Below are 14,933 nucleotides of genomic sequence, written 5' to 3'. Positions count from 1 at the left end.
TTCATACAACTATTTCATTACCTGCAAGCTTCTTGGTAATGAATATGCTATTAAAAGGGTTTTTTTAATTTTCATGTTTCTCATGTTGTAATTCTCCAATAAATTTCTCTGACTTCCAACATAAATAAGTTTCATTATTCCTCATTATTAAAAGAAACAAACACATTCTCCTTCACTGAAAGGGTGTCATATAATTAGATGACCTTCCTACATAAAATCATGAATGAAAAAGTACCTGACAACTTGCAGGAAAATATTTAATCAGACATTAGGACATTAAATATAGTTAGTCAAGACACAAGACATTATTGTACTAACAAATGCTTTCAGAAACAGTCTTTTACAATATAAGAGATCAAAACAGACTTTAGCTTTACTACACCATTAGACAAGTCCCAGCTTTCCAACAATTTATCACAGATTTCTTCATTTGCTTGCTTTAAACATGCTTTTAAAACATACTTGATAACTAGTAAAAATTGTATACAATGCAAATGACATTTCAGATAAGTTTTATTGACTTAATGCTCTGGTAATAAAATTATAACAATCAGTATTATTTTGATTTATTGCAAATTTTACTTTCACCTTTAATGGACTTGGTGTATGGCAGAATTGAATGTAATGCTGCTGCCACCTCAAGGTCACTACAGAAAAGTGTGACGGTTCATTTTCGTCTACTCATATCTAATAAACAGTAACAAGATTCAATAACTAAGAATGAACCGACTCCTTTGTTTTCATGCAGTTGTTCAATGCTTATTGTGTGCAGATTCCAGGCGCATATTTGGAATGAAAATATAACTTCGTATCTCTCTGTGTACATGGCAGTGCATACACCTGCAGCCCTGCATGCACACAGCAGTAAGGGTTAGAGAAAAAAAATCTTGGGATGTTAAGAAATGTTCATAAAGTGACTCAAACCAAGAGGTCCTAATTTTACACAAAACCATGAAGAATTTAACTTAGCAAAATTAAAAAGGTAATTAAAAATTTGGTTCAGTATTTTTCCAGGGTTTGTTTTTGTTTGTTTGTTGCTTTTTGAAACTTTCAGATGAAAATCACACTAGGATGCAAAACTCCAGTTTGTCACATTTCTGTTAGTATTTTAAGATATATATTTTGAGAAAACAAGTGCACAACAAATTCTGTTGCACAGATAGGAAAGTTGTGTAAATTTTCTTATTTAAGGTTTTGGAGGACAAACAAATATTTTAATGAAGAAAACTGGAACAATATTTTATTACTTAATATGAAACATCTGCAGTGTTGTGTGTTTGTATGGATCCTCAGAAATTAAGGAAGTTTGTACTCCTAAAATTTCTACAGGAGCATAACAGAAACCTCACACTATCATCCACATGATAAATATGTGGTCAGCTATATAAATTTTGCAAAATTTATCAAGGTTAGGTTAACATGACTGCTACCCTGAACTTATCTGAAAAATGTCACACTCTAAAATTGCAATCTACTGCTTAAAACCCACCCCAAGCTCCTGTGTATCTAGATTTAAAAACCCTACCTAATCTCATTTGGCAAAAAACAGATTGCACTTCAAGTAAAAAAGTCTGCAGGAGGAGATCAATCTATGGAACATAAGGAAAGTTTCCAGGACGAGCCAGATCACTCACTCAAGAACAGATGAGTGGTCCACAGTTCCCTTTAATGATACCAACGGTATTCAAAAGCACTTGTTATATCTTAATTTAAGTTATCCAGTTTCCATTCCAAGCAGGAAATCTTAATACCTTTATTCTGGCCTATATCGGTAATTGATACTGAAATTAAGTCATGAATATACCAGCATTTCACACCTTACTGGACTCACAAATTTTTCATGGTATTTTATCCTTTGAGAGCTAACATACAGTACATACTCTAGCAGTTAGTTCTTGCACCAGAAATTAGTGTATTTTAGTCTACAATGACTGATTTAACAAGAAAAAGAAATGCCTTTAAACTACAACTGTAAAAAAAAAAATAATTAGCAATTCAATCAATTACAGGAATATTAGCCATCTTGGGACTTCAGGGATCCAATTCTTTTTAGGGCATCTCCTTTTACACGTGAAATATTAATTTATGCAACATAGGATTCCAGGCTTACTGCAGCTTATCATTCACAAATGAATTCTCTTGAATGTGTAAAACACACACCAAAGACAGTCACTGGGGCATATACGAATGGCAAATGTAACAACTGGGATCAGTACGTACCTGCTATAATGTAACACTTCATGTACGGCTAATTTCTCTTAAGAATGCAAAGGACACTTCTGTATTTTCACAGACTGCAACATGAAAGAAAGAGTGGTAGTTTGCTGTCATTGTTGTAGGAGTCTTTTGTGCGTACGACTCCCCTTGCTACAACTGCCAGTAATAAATCACATTCTACACTCCCTTAATTGGATTACATACCTAAGAAAGCGCTGTTTGGAATAAGAGCTGGCAAAAAATATCACTGTCTATGCAAAGAAATAAAAAGGGAAAATAATAATAGACATTAAAATATGTGGTATCGTGGCAAGTCTCTATGAATTGCCTTGATATTTTCTGTATACCTAAATAATTTTTTTGTCCCTATTCTAAGTGGAGTTTCCCCATGACCGATTCAGCACTAAAAACCTATCCAAGCTTTCCTTATGATTTTCGCTGATTTAAAAGATCTGTCCTCAGAACATGTTCACAGACCACACTGCATTTATATTAATACAGACATAGGAAAACTGCACATTCTAAGGGCTTTGAAGACAATGGTGAAACACCTCTTAAGAATCACACCTACTAGTTTATCAATACCCCAAAAAAAAAGAAGACAGCAATAAGGTCCAGTTCTCACCTAGCAGTGGGCAGTATCGTTCCTGCAGCTGTAGAGAACTTTAAATTTGAAGCAAGACAGGCTGACTGGAAAGCAACTGGATTCAGTTGACTATTAGAGGCTTTCACTGCCCCAGATCACTGTAGCATCGAGTTAAAAGAATCAACAAATTGTAGCTCATCCCCTAACAATTTCCCCTGAATTCCGAGGATCCAATGCTTGATTCCATATTTTGCATCAAAATATGAATTAAATAGAATATGGCACGGTTTGGCTATTTTTAAACATACCTTTTTCAAAGGCAGGTGTTCAAAGCATTTCTTCAAGTCATAACGCGTCCTACTACCTTCAAGTCACTGCTGCAAACCCACTCCTCTATACAGAATCATAGAACGACAGTGTTATACAGGCAAAAATATAGATTAAGATAATTGTTATTTATTTTTTAAGGATTTTATAAATCTTTCTCTCCGGTTTCTTCCTTCCTCCAGTCTATTCACACTCAACTGCAGCTCAGATTTATCCTCTTCTGCTTTACACTCACTGCAGACCTTCCAATGAGAGACAAATATGCCCATTGTGATACTTTGATCAAGTCTGCAAAAATCATCTACTAACATACTAATAAAAGTAAGAGATGTGATTTTTGGTGACATTTTTATATAAGATTTCATAGAGAATGCAGTTATAATTATATTTTGCCAATACCACTGACAGAAACAGACTTTCACTTACTTCACAGGTGAAACCAGCAGATACAGCAGTTGTGAAAAGAACTGCTGTGCCAGTGTAACTTGTATACAAGTTTTAAGTTATATAGGCTCCTGTTGGTATAGTTGTATCAGAAAACAGCCTTTATTTATTGTAGAGAACATTTCAGTTCCTTGATTTGAGCCAAGGTGATGTCTGTACCTGTAATGTCTCGCTATTTTCAGCTCTCATTGTAGTTTCTTTCTCTTATTACATACCAGAAAAGCTTTGAGGGAAGTTATCTTACCCCAGCTTCTACTCTTAGAATATCACCACCAATCTCATGTCGAGTGGTTTTTCACATTATCTTAAACTGAGTGCCTCCTAACAACTGACTGGCAAGTTCTATGAAAATACAGCAATGTATTACATTTTAGACCACCTAATACTTAGAGTTTAATTTTGCTCAAGTCAGCAACGCTCCCTCAGAACCACAAACATGACTTCAAAATTTTAAGGAAATATCTAAGGGAAAAGATGAGCCTTTCCCTACTTCATACAGTCAAGTGTTCTTATTCAGGTCTGTTCTTCTCAATACCAATGAAAAGTCAGTTATATAGAGACAGTATATTCCACTGAATGGCATGAGAGGAATTTTGCAAAAAATTATGTTCTCTTATTCCTGAGAAAAAGTTGTAAAAATAAATGAAGAAGCCAATGAGAGAGAAATACAGAAAAAAAATTTCTGTAAAAAGCAATTCCAAAAAAGGAGACTTATGGTCAAATAACTAAGATTCAAGGGAAAGAAAGAAAGTTTGCAAATAATAGGACAGATGCTGTTAAATCACCTCTAAATTGCAATTACATATTTTACGTATACACTTACTTGCACACATAAAATTGGATTTACGTATAGCTTAGAGGTGGCCCTGAATCATAGGGTTTAAATCTGGAGTGAAGCCTGTATCTACACACCCATAAAGCCGGGAGAAGCAGGGGATTGAATACAGGGATTTTCAGTCTCATTTCCTGTACAAAGTACAGTAGATGTGATTTTAGGAGGCAGAATAAGTCATACAAGAAAACAGAGTCAAAGAGATTTCCCTTTAATTCACAGAAAACTATACGTAAAGTATAGAGTGAAAAAAATCTCATCATTTGATAACATGTCATGAAAAAATACAAGGTCTAAAGGAATGAGAGAGATTCACCGATTTGCAGCGTTAGCAGTACTAAATAATTAAAGGACAGATCAAAGAAAAACAAAAAAAAAAAAAAAAGAAGTAAAAAGGGCCATGGTTACATAAAGCCGGGAGAAGCAGGGGATTGAATACAGGGATTTTCAGTCTCATTTCCTGTACAAAGTACAGTAGATGTGATTTTAGGAGGCAGAATAAGTCATACAAGAAAACAGAGTCAAAGAGATTTCCCTTTAATTCACAGAAAACTATACGTAAAGTATAGAGTGAAAAAAATCTCATCATTTGATAACATGTCATGAAAAAATACAAGGTCTAAAGGAATGAGAGAGATTCACCGATTTGCAGCGTTAGCAGTACTAAATAATTAAAGGAAAGATAAAAAAAAAAAAAAAAAAAAAAAAAAGAAGTTAAAAGTGCCATGGTTATTCTCTGAATATATGACATATATCAGATTTACAGCTTTTTAGCAAATACTAATAATTTAGATTTAGTAAACATATTAGTAACCATCTTTTCAAAAAATAGGAGATACGTATCTAAATTAAATTAATATAAATCAGCCCCTAGATGTCATTGTTGCAGCTGAAATATCACTTAATACAGAACTTTCCTAATTCCGTTGCAGAAAAGGCTGTGTAAAGCGAAATAAACCATCTAACTATTATAAATTCTGCCCAGTTTTAATGCCTCAATGCCAAAGCACAGAGACCTTTGAGGCTATAATAAAAAAGACAACTAACCCTAGCTATACAAAAGGGTTGCATGTGAGATGGGGGTTCCACCAGCAGGTAAGCACAATCACCTCAAAGGACATTGCAATCTGAACCTCAGAGCGTAAAACATCATTTACCCCTTTCACAAGACATTTCAACATAGACATTTCATATAGTTCACACATCTCTAATTCTATCTGGAACAGCTGTACAAAAATGTAATTATTGTTTTCTAAATCTAAAAAGTTTTTGTTTTCTACAGGATCTTGTAGCAACAAGTTCCAGAGTTTAATTACACATAGATAAGAAAGAGGTAAAAATTGAAAACTTTCTGTACCTGTTTTGAAAGTGCAACCATTCAACTTCTCCAAATATCTTATTAGTCTAACCGTAGGAGAAATACATTTAAAGTGTAATTTATTTTCTTGATACCATTTATTATCCATGTTCTATTGCATTGTCTTTCTAAATGAAGCAATGCACTATTTATTCTTCCCTGTATCACCTTCTGTACTTCGAGTAATTCTTAATTTGTCTGCAATATTTTCTCTCAGAATATAGCCCCCATTTCGTAAATCAATAACACAGCATCATTTTTCCCTTTGTAGCGTTCCTACCACTCTTCTCTGTATTTTCATACATTATACACAAGGTTTGCAAACTTCTATATTTAGAGGGTAAAAATGTCCCCTCTGTGAGGCTCCATTTCACAGGAAGGACTCCTAAGATACCAGCCTGATAAATCAAAGTAGCCAGTACGTATGCACCTATGTAAAGATATGCAAATTCTTCCACCATTTTGTAACTGAGAAACTCCCAAAACTTCATTTTTCATATGATAATCAACTGCATTTTATGCACTCTACACTTATTTTCCAGAAACAGAACAGCTATGAGCAGACAAACCTTGTACACACAGACAATATGAAATGGACTCTGCTGTTTCACAGCTCTTCCATAATATCCCAGTAGAAAACAGTAATCACCAACATGGATATTAAAATTAATATAGATATATAAACACAGAAATCAGTTATCTATCTGTCCAGATATATCATGTTGGTCAGCAGAACACTCTTTCTGCAGTTCCAAAAAAGACTGCATTGTGAATAAACATATGGGAATTGTGTAAATAGTATGATAAAGTTAAAGAACTATTAGTTCCTCATAGTTTAATCACTAATAAGCAAAAGGCAGCCAAAAAGAATGAGAAAAATGAGTCCACGGTAATGAGTTGCAGTTAGTCTATAAAGACGACAGAAAAATTCCTAGCTGCCAACAGTGTTGCAATGCTACTGCAAATTTCAATTTTTTATGGTGGATCTATCTCGTGATAGATAAAGGCCACCTCCAGGCTGCCAAGACCTAAAATTGAAGTGAAATATAAAATAAAAAACCTACTTCTTCACGCGCCACTCGAAGTGCTCACGCAGTAGCAGTCTTGTTCACCATTCACCCAGGAAGAGGTGCACAAGCCAAGGCCTCTGTTCCAACCCATGCTCCATGCAGGATTCCCTTCTGCTGTAAGCTGAGCCTTGAAGCAGTTTATTTAATCTCCACTCAGGAGATTCAGGAACCCTATTTATATAATAATGTGAAAATTACAAAGCTTTTGGAATGGTTTTGGAACAACCAGGCACAAAAGAATACAAAACTCATGGGCGAAACTGAATTTTTTATTGACGACTATATAACTCATAGCTGTACAAGTCATTAATGAAAATAAGCCTAATCATTAATCTTGATGACTGAAAAGAGTTTGAGACTGAGACCACAAAGAATAAACAGACATCTTATAGGCAAGTTACTATATACAGATTTCTCTTACTATATACAAAAAAAGTGCGTATACTTTGTATGTATTTACTTCAAGATAGCATCTATGCTGATGTAGCTCTAAATTTACTTGGTGTTTCTAGACTATGCATTACTCTTTTAAATTAAGCTTATAATGTTTACCATAAAACTCGTACCACTGACATTCTGTACATATTTACAGTAATTACGAAGCAATTTTGTATAAACTTTTACAAAAACATCAACATTCTCAACATAATATGCTGAATACGAGTGTCTCATCTCTACCACTCAGGGATAGTTGCCTTATCCAAATCTCATTTGGTTTCATGTCTCCTTCAACTTGAAAGCAATGAAAATGAAAAATACGAAAAGAACTTTGTGAATTAAGAAGCCTTTCAAATTAATGTAAAACTGTAAAATCTAAATCTGTTTTTGTTGTGCAACCATATTTACATGCAGAATGAAATCTTTAACTTAGTCCAGCTTTAATTACAACAGAGAAGAATAGCAGAGTATATGGAGACTGTTACTCATTATCAACCCAGTATTTTTAATCCAGACATATCAGATCCTAGCATATTTTGATTGGATAAAGGAGAGTAAGAGTTCTGTATCTACACAAGTGATTAAATTCAGAGAACTGGTTCATTAAACTACGACAAATACAGAAGTGAAAACTAAGCTTTCAAAGGAACAGGGTCCACAAAAAATAATCACATTTCTATGAAAAGGCTCCACTTAATATGCCAGAAAAAGCTGAAACAAGCTGCTATTATTATTACTACTACTAACTTTTACATTAGGAATACTATGAAACTTCAATGAAATATATTTCAGTAGGTGTTTAAGAAGACAGGTTGTATCCTTGTATTTTCCACACAAAAATTTCTTTTAAAAAAAAAAATGGTCTTACCAAAATCTTACCAAGGTTATCTTACCAAGTCTACAGCCACAGAGCGTAGAATAAGGTCCATCTCTTGAATAACCCCTGGTTTTCTAATATTTCAAACACATCTTTTATTCCTATGAAACAATATACAATCATAAACAAAACTCCAAGCTGTGGGAGGAAGTGAACTTGCAAAAAGTTGCTATATTTTTACCACGTCTTCCCCAAATCCAGCTGTAGACCCATCCACATCATTACTCTTCAAGTCCCTTTCTGGAAATTAGCATTATATTTTATTTGTCATCACCTAGACATGAGCCACTGCTAATTATTCCCCTGACGTTTTAGTTTATATAAAATATCTCACAAATTCACAGGATGTAACATTTCTAGTATGCAGCTCTTAAGGTTGTCCCTGACATGCAATGTACACTTTAATCTCCATATTCCTGCTAACTTAAAATGCTAAACCTTCTTGTCAGTTCTCTGCAGTTTACACTTGGAAACATTCGCATTGGTCCTGTATCAGAAATCACGTGGTGAGCAGGACTAGGGCAGTGATCATCTCCTTGTACTCAGCACTGGTGAGCCCCCATCTTGAGTGTTGTGTCCAGTTTTGGGCCCCTCACTACAGGAAAAACATTGAGATTGTGGAGCGAGTCCAGAGAAGGTCAATGAAGCTGGTGAGGGATCTGGAGAACGAGTCTTATAAAAAGCAGCTTGAGAGAGCTGGAGAAAAGGAGACTAAAGGGAGACATTATCACTCTCTACAACTACCCGAAGGTTGTACCGAGGTCCAGGTTGGTCTCTTCTCCCAAGTAACAGATGATAAGACAAGAATAAATGGCCTCAAGTTGAGCCAGGAGAGTTTCAGATTGGATATTAGGAAAACATTCTTCAGCAAAAGGATTATTAAACATCGAAACATCAGGTTGGTCTCTTCTCCCAAGTAACAGATGATAAGACAAGAATAAATGGCCTCAAGTTGAGCCAGGAGAGTTTCAGATTGGATATTAGGAAAACATTCTTCAGCAAAAGGATTATTAAACATCGAAACATGCTGCCCAGGGAAGTGGTTGCATCACCATCCCTGGAGGTATTCAGAAGCCATGTAGATGTGGTGCTGAGGGACATGGTTTAGTGGTGGTTGTGGCAGCGTTAGATTGATAGTCGGACTCAATCTTAAAGGTCCCTTCCAACCTAGAGGATTTTATGATTTCCCATTTTAGACCCAAACTGTGGGGGTTGTTGTGCTGGGTTGTGGGGTTTTTTTTAACTACAGGTGTTTAACGTTTGAAAACTGTCCTGAAAGAAAATATCTGTTAGGAGACTACACCATTTCTTGAAGTGCTTCATGCTGCCTGGTTTGGCACTGGACACTGGAATATCGACTGACAAAGGCACGAAGCCAGGAGGCCACCTGTGCACAGGAGCTGCAAGGTAAACGCCAATTATTTTGAGACTTTGAAAAAAAAACCACCAACTCAGCCGCACTGGCCCATCACGAGGGGCTGTGCGTTGCCACTAAGTCTCTACGCCGAGCGGAAATTTAAATTGATAAACGCATTGATGGAGCCGCCTACATCAATATCACCCTTGCAGGGGGGCCGGTGGCAGCGCTCTGTGGAGAGGCCAGGGGAGCACACCCGCACCGCCCTCACGGCTCCACCTCGCCTTCGGGACGGAGCCAGAGTGGAGGCGAGTGCCCGGCGGCGGTGAGGCCCCGCCACAGCCCCGCCGGGCCGGGAGGAGGCGGGGCGCCGCCACGGCAGGGCCCGCGCTCGTCTCCCTGGCAACGGCGAGGAGGCGGCGGTGAAGCCTGTATCTACACACCCATAAAGCCGGGAGAAGCAGGGGATTGAATACAGGGATTTTCAGTCTCATTTCCTGTACAAAGTACAGTAGATGTGATTTTAGGAGGCAGAATAAGTCATACAAGAAAACAGAGTCAAAGAGATTTCCCTTTAATTCACAGAAAACTATACGTAAAGTATAGAGTGAAAAAAATCTCATCATTTGATAACATGTCATGAAAAAATACAAGGTCTAAAGGAATGAGAGAGATTCACCGATTTGCAGCGTTAGCAGTACTAAATAATTAAAGGAAAGATAAAAAAAAAAAAAAAAAAAAAAAAAAGAAGTTAAAAGTGCCATGGTTATTCTCTGAATATATGACATATATCAGATTTACAGCTTTTTAGCAAATACTAATAATTTAGATTTAGTAAACATATTAGTAACCATCTTTTCAAAAAATAGGAGATACGTATCTAAATTAAATTAATATAAATCAGCCCCTAGATGTCATTGTTGCAGCTGAAATATCACTTAATACAGAACTTTCCTAATTCCGTTGCAGAAAAGGCTGTGTAAAGCGAAATAAACCATCTAACTATTATAAATTCTGCCCAGTTTTAATGCCTCAATGCCAAAGCACAGAGACCTTTGAGGCTATAATAAAAAAGACAACTAACCCTAGCTATACAAAAGGGTTGCATGTGAGATGGGGGTTCCACCAGCAGGTAAGCACAATCACCTCAAAGGACATTGCAATCTGAACCTCAGAGCGTAAAACATCATTTACCCCTTTCACAAGACATTTCAACATAGACATTTCATATAGTTCACACATCTCTAATTCTATCTGGAACAGCTGTACAAAAATGTAATTATTGTTTTCTAAATCTAAAAAGTTTTTGTTTTCTACAGGATCTTGTAGCAACAAGTTCCAGAGTTTAATTACACATAGATAAGAAAGAGGTAAAAATTGAAAACTTTCTGTACCTGTTTTGAAAGTGCAACCATTCAACTTCTCCAAATATCTTATTAGTCTAACCGTAGGAGAAATACATTTAAAGTGTAATTTATTTTCTTGATACCATTTATTATCCATGTTCTATTGCATTGTCTTTCTAAATGAAGCAATGCACTATTTATTCTTCCCTGTATCACCTTCTGTACTTCGAGTAATTCTTAATTTGTCTGCAATATTTTCTCTCAGAATATAGCCCCCATTTCGTAAATCAATAACACAGCATCATTTTTCCCTTTGTAGCATTCCTACCACTCTTCTCTGTATTTTCATACATTATACACAAGGTTTGCAAACTTCTATATTTAGAGGGTAAAAATGTCCCCTCTGTGAGGCTCCATTTCACAGGAAGGACTCCTAAGATACCAGCCTGATAAATCAAAGTAGCCAGTACGTATGCACCTATGTAAAGATATGCAAATTCTTCCACCATTTTGTAACTGAGAAACTCCCAAAACTTCATTTTTCATATGATAATCAACTGCATTTTATGCACTCTACACTTATTTTCCAGAAACAGAACAGCTATGAGCAGACAAACCTTGTACACACAGACAATATGAAATGGACTCTGCTGTTTCACAGCTCTTCCATAATATCCCAGTAGAAAACAGTAATCACCAACATGGATATTAAAATTAATATAGATATATAAACACAGAAATCAGTTATCTATCTGTCCAGATATATCATGTTGGTCAGCAGAACACTCTTTCTGCAGTTCCAAAAAAGACTGCATTGTGAATAAACATATGGGAATTGTGTAAATAGTATGATAAAGTTAAAGAACTATTAGTTCCTCATAGTTTAATCACTAATAAGCAAAAGGCAGCCAAAAAGAATGAGAAAAATGAGTCCACGGTAATGAGTTGCAGTTAGTCTATAAAGACGACAGAAAAATTCCTAGCTGCCAACAGTGTTGCAATGCTACTGCAAATTTCAATTTTTTATGGTGGATCTATCTCGTGATAGATAAAGGCCACCTCCAGGCTGCCAAGACCTAAAATTGAAGTGAAATATAAAATAAAAAACCTACTTCTTCACGCGCCACTCGAAGTGCTCACGCAGTAGCAGTCTTGTTCACCATTCACCCAGGAAGAGGTGCACAAGCCAAGGCCTCTGTTCCAACCCATGCTCCATGCAGGATTCCCTTCTGCTGTAAGCTGAGCCTTGAAGCAGTTTATTTAATCTCCACTCAGGAGATTCAGGAACCCTATTTATATAATAATGTGAAAATTACAAAGCTTTTGGAATGGTTTTGGAACAACCAGGCACAAAAGAATACAAAACTCATGGGCGAAACTGAATTTTTTATTGACGACTATATAACTCATAGCTGTACAAGTCATTAATGAAAATAAGCCTAATCATTAATCTTGATGACTGAAAAGAGTTTGAGACTGAGACCACAAAGAATAAACAGACATCTTATAGGCAAGTTACTATATACAGATTTCTCTTACTATATACAAAAAAAGTGCGTATACTTTGTATGTATTTACTTCAAGATAGCATCTATGCTGATGTAGCTCTAAATTTACTTGGTGTTTCTAGACTATGCATTACTCTTTTAAATTAAGCTTATAATGTTTACCATAAAACTCGTACCACTGACATTCTGTACATATTTACAGTAATTACGAAGCAATTTTGTATAAACTTTTACAAAAACATCAACATTCTCAACATAATATGCTGAATACGAGTGTCTCATCTCTACCACTCAGGGATAGTTGCCTTATCCAAATCTCATTTGGTTTCATGTCTCCTTCAACTTGAAAGCAATGAAAATGAAAAATACGAAAAGAACTTTGTGAATTAAGAAGCCTTTCAAATTAATGTAAAACTGTAAAATCTAAATCTGTTTTTGTTGTGCAACCATATTTACATGCAGAATGAAATCTTTAACTTAGTCCAGCTTTAATTACAACAGAGAAGAATAGCAGAGTATATGGAGACTGTTACTCATTATCAACCCAGTATTTTTAATCCAGACATATCAGATCCTAGCATATTTTGATTGGATAAAGGAGAGTAAGAGTTCTGTATCTACACAAGTGATTAAATTCAGAGAACTGGTTCATTAAACTACGACAAATACAGAAGTGAAAACTAAGCTTTCAAAGGAACAGGGTCCACAAAAAATAATCACATTTCTATGAAAAGGCTCCACTTAATATGCCAGAAAAAGCTGAAACAAGCTGCTATTATTATTACTACTACTAACTTTTACATTAGGAATACTATGAAACTTCAATGAAATATATTTCAGTAGGTGTTTAAGAAGACAGGTTGTATCCTTGTATTTTCCACACAAAAATTTCTTTTAAAAAAAAAAATGGTCTTACCAAAATCTTACCAAGGTTATCTTACCAAGTCTACAGCCACAGAGCGTAGAATAAGGTCCATCTCTTGAATAACCCCTGGTTTTCTAATATTTCAAACACATCTTTTATTCCTATGAAACAATATACAATCATAAACAAAACTCCAAGCTGTGGGAGGAAGTGAACTTGCAAAAAGTTGCTATATTTTTACCACGTCTTCCCCAAATCCAGCTGTAGACCCATCCACATCATTACTCTTCAAGTCCCTTTCTGGAAATTAGCATTATATTTTATTTGTCATCACCTAGACATGAGCCACTGCTAATTATTCCCCTGACGTTTTAGTTTATATAAAATATCTCACAAATTCACAGGATGTAACATTTCTAGTATGCAGCTCTTAAGGTTGTCCCTGACATGCAATGTACACTTTAATCTCCATATTCCTGCTAACTTAAAATGCTAAACCTTCTTGTCAGTTCTCTGCAGTTTACACTTGGAAACATTCGCATTGGTCCTGTATCAGAAATCACGTGGTGAGCAGGACTAGGGCAGTGATCATCTCCTTGTACTCAGCACTGGTGAGCCCCCATCTTGAGTGTTGTGTCCAGTTTTGGGCCCCTCACTACAGGAAAAACATTGAGATTGTGGAGCGAGTCCAGAGAAGGTCAATGAAGCTGGTGAGGGATCTGGAGAACGAGTCTTATAAAAAGCAGCTTGAGAGAGCTGGAGAAAAGGAGACTAAAGGGAGACATTATCACTCTCTACAACTACCCGAAGGTTGTACCGAGGTCCAGGTTGGTCTCTTCTCCCAAGTAACAGATGATAAGACAAGAATAAATGGCCTCAAGTTGAGCCAGGAGAGTTTCAGATTGGATATTAGGAAAACATTCTTCAGCAAAAGGATTATTAAACATCGAAACATGCTGCCCAGGGAAGTGGTTGCATCACCATCCCTGGAGGTATTCAGAAGCCATGTAGATGTGGTGCTGAGGGACATGGTTTAGTGGTGGTTGTGGCAGCGTTAGATTGATAGTCGGACTCAATCTTAAAGGTCCCTTCCAACCTAGAGGATTTTATGATTTCCCATTTTAGACCCAAACTGTGGGGGTTGTTGTGCTGGGTTGTGGGGTTTTTTTTAACTACAGGTGTTTAACGTTTGAAAACTGTCCTGAAAGAAAATATCTGTTAGGAGACTACACCATTTCTTGAAGTGCTTCATGCTGCCTGGTTTGGCACTGGACACTGGAATATCGACTGACAAAGGCACGAAGCCAGGAGGCCACCTGTGCACAGGAGCTGCAAGGTAAACGCCAATTATTTTGAGACTTTGAAAAAAAAACCACCAACTCAGCCGCACTGGCCCATCACGAGGGGCTGTGCGTTGCCACTAAGTCTCTACGCCGAGCGGAAATTTAAATTGATAAACGCATTGATGGAGCCGCCTACATCAATATCACCCTTGCAGGGGGGCCGGTGGCAGCGCTCTGTGGAGAGGCCAGGGGAGCACACCCGCACCGCCCACACGGCTCCACCTCGCCTTCGGGACGGAGCCAGAGTGGAGGCGAGTGCCCGGCGGCGGTGAGGCCCCGCCACAGCCCCGCCGGGCCGGGAGGAGGCGGGGCGCCGCCACGGCAGGGCCCGCGCTCGTCTCCCTGGCAACGGCGAGGAGGCGGCGG

The sequence above is a fragment of the Calidris pugnax genome, unplaced genomic scaffold (genome assembly GCF_001431845.1).
Source record: "Calidris pugnax isolate Ruff unplaced genomic scaffold, ASM143184v1 scaffold28, whole genome shotgun sequence".
Taxonomy (NCBI): Eukaryota; Metazoa; Chordata; class Aves; order Charadriiformes; family Scolopacidae; genus Calidris; species Calidris pugnax.
Note: the sequence above shows the minus strand (reverse complement) of the source record.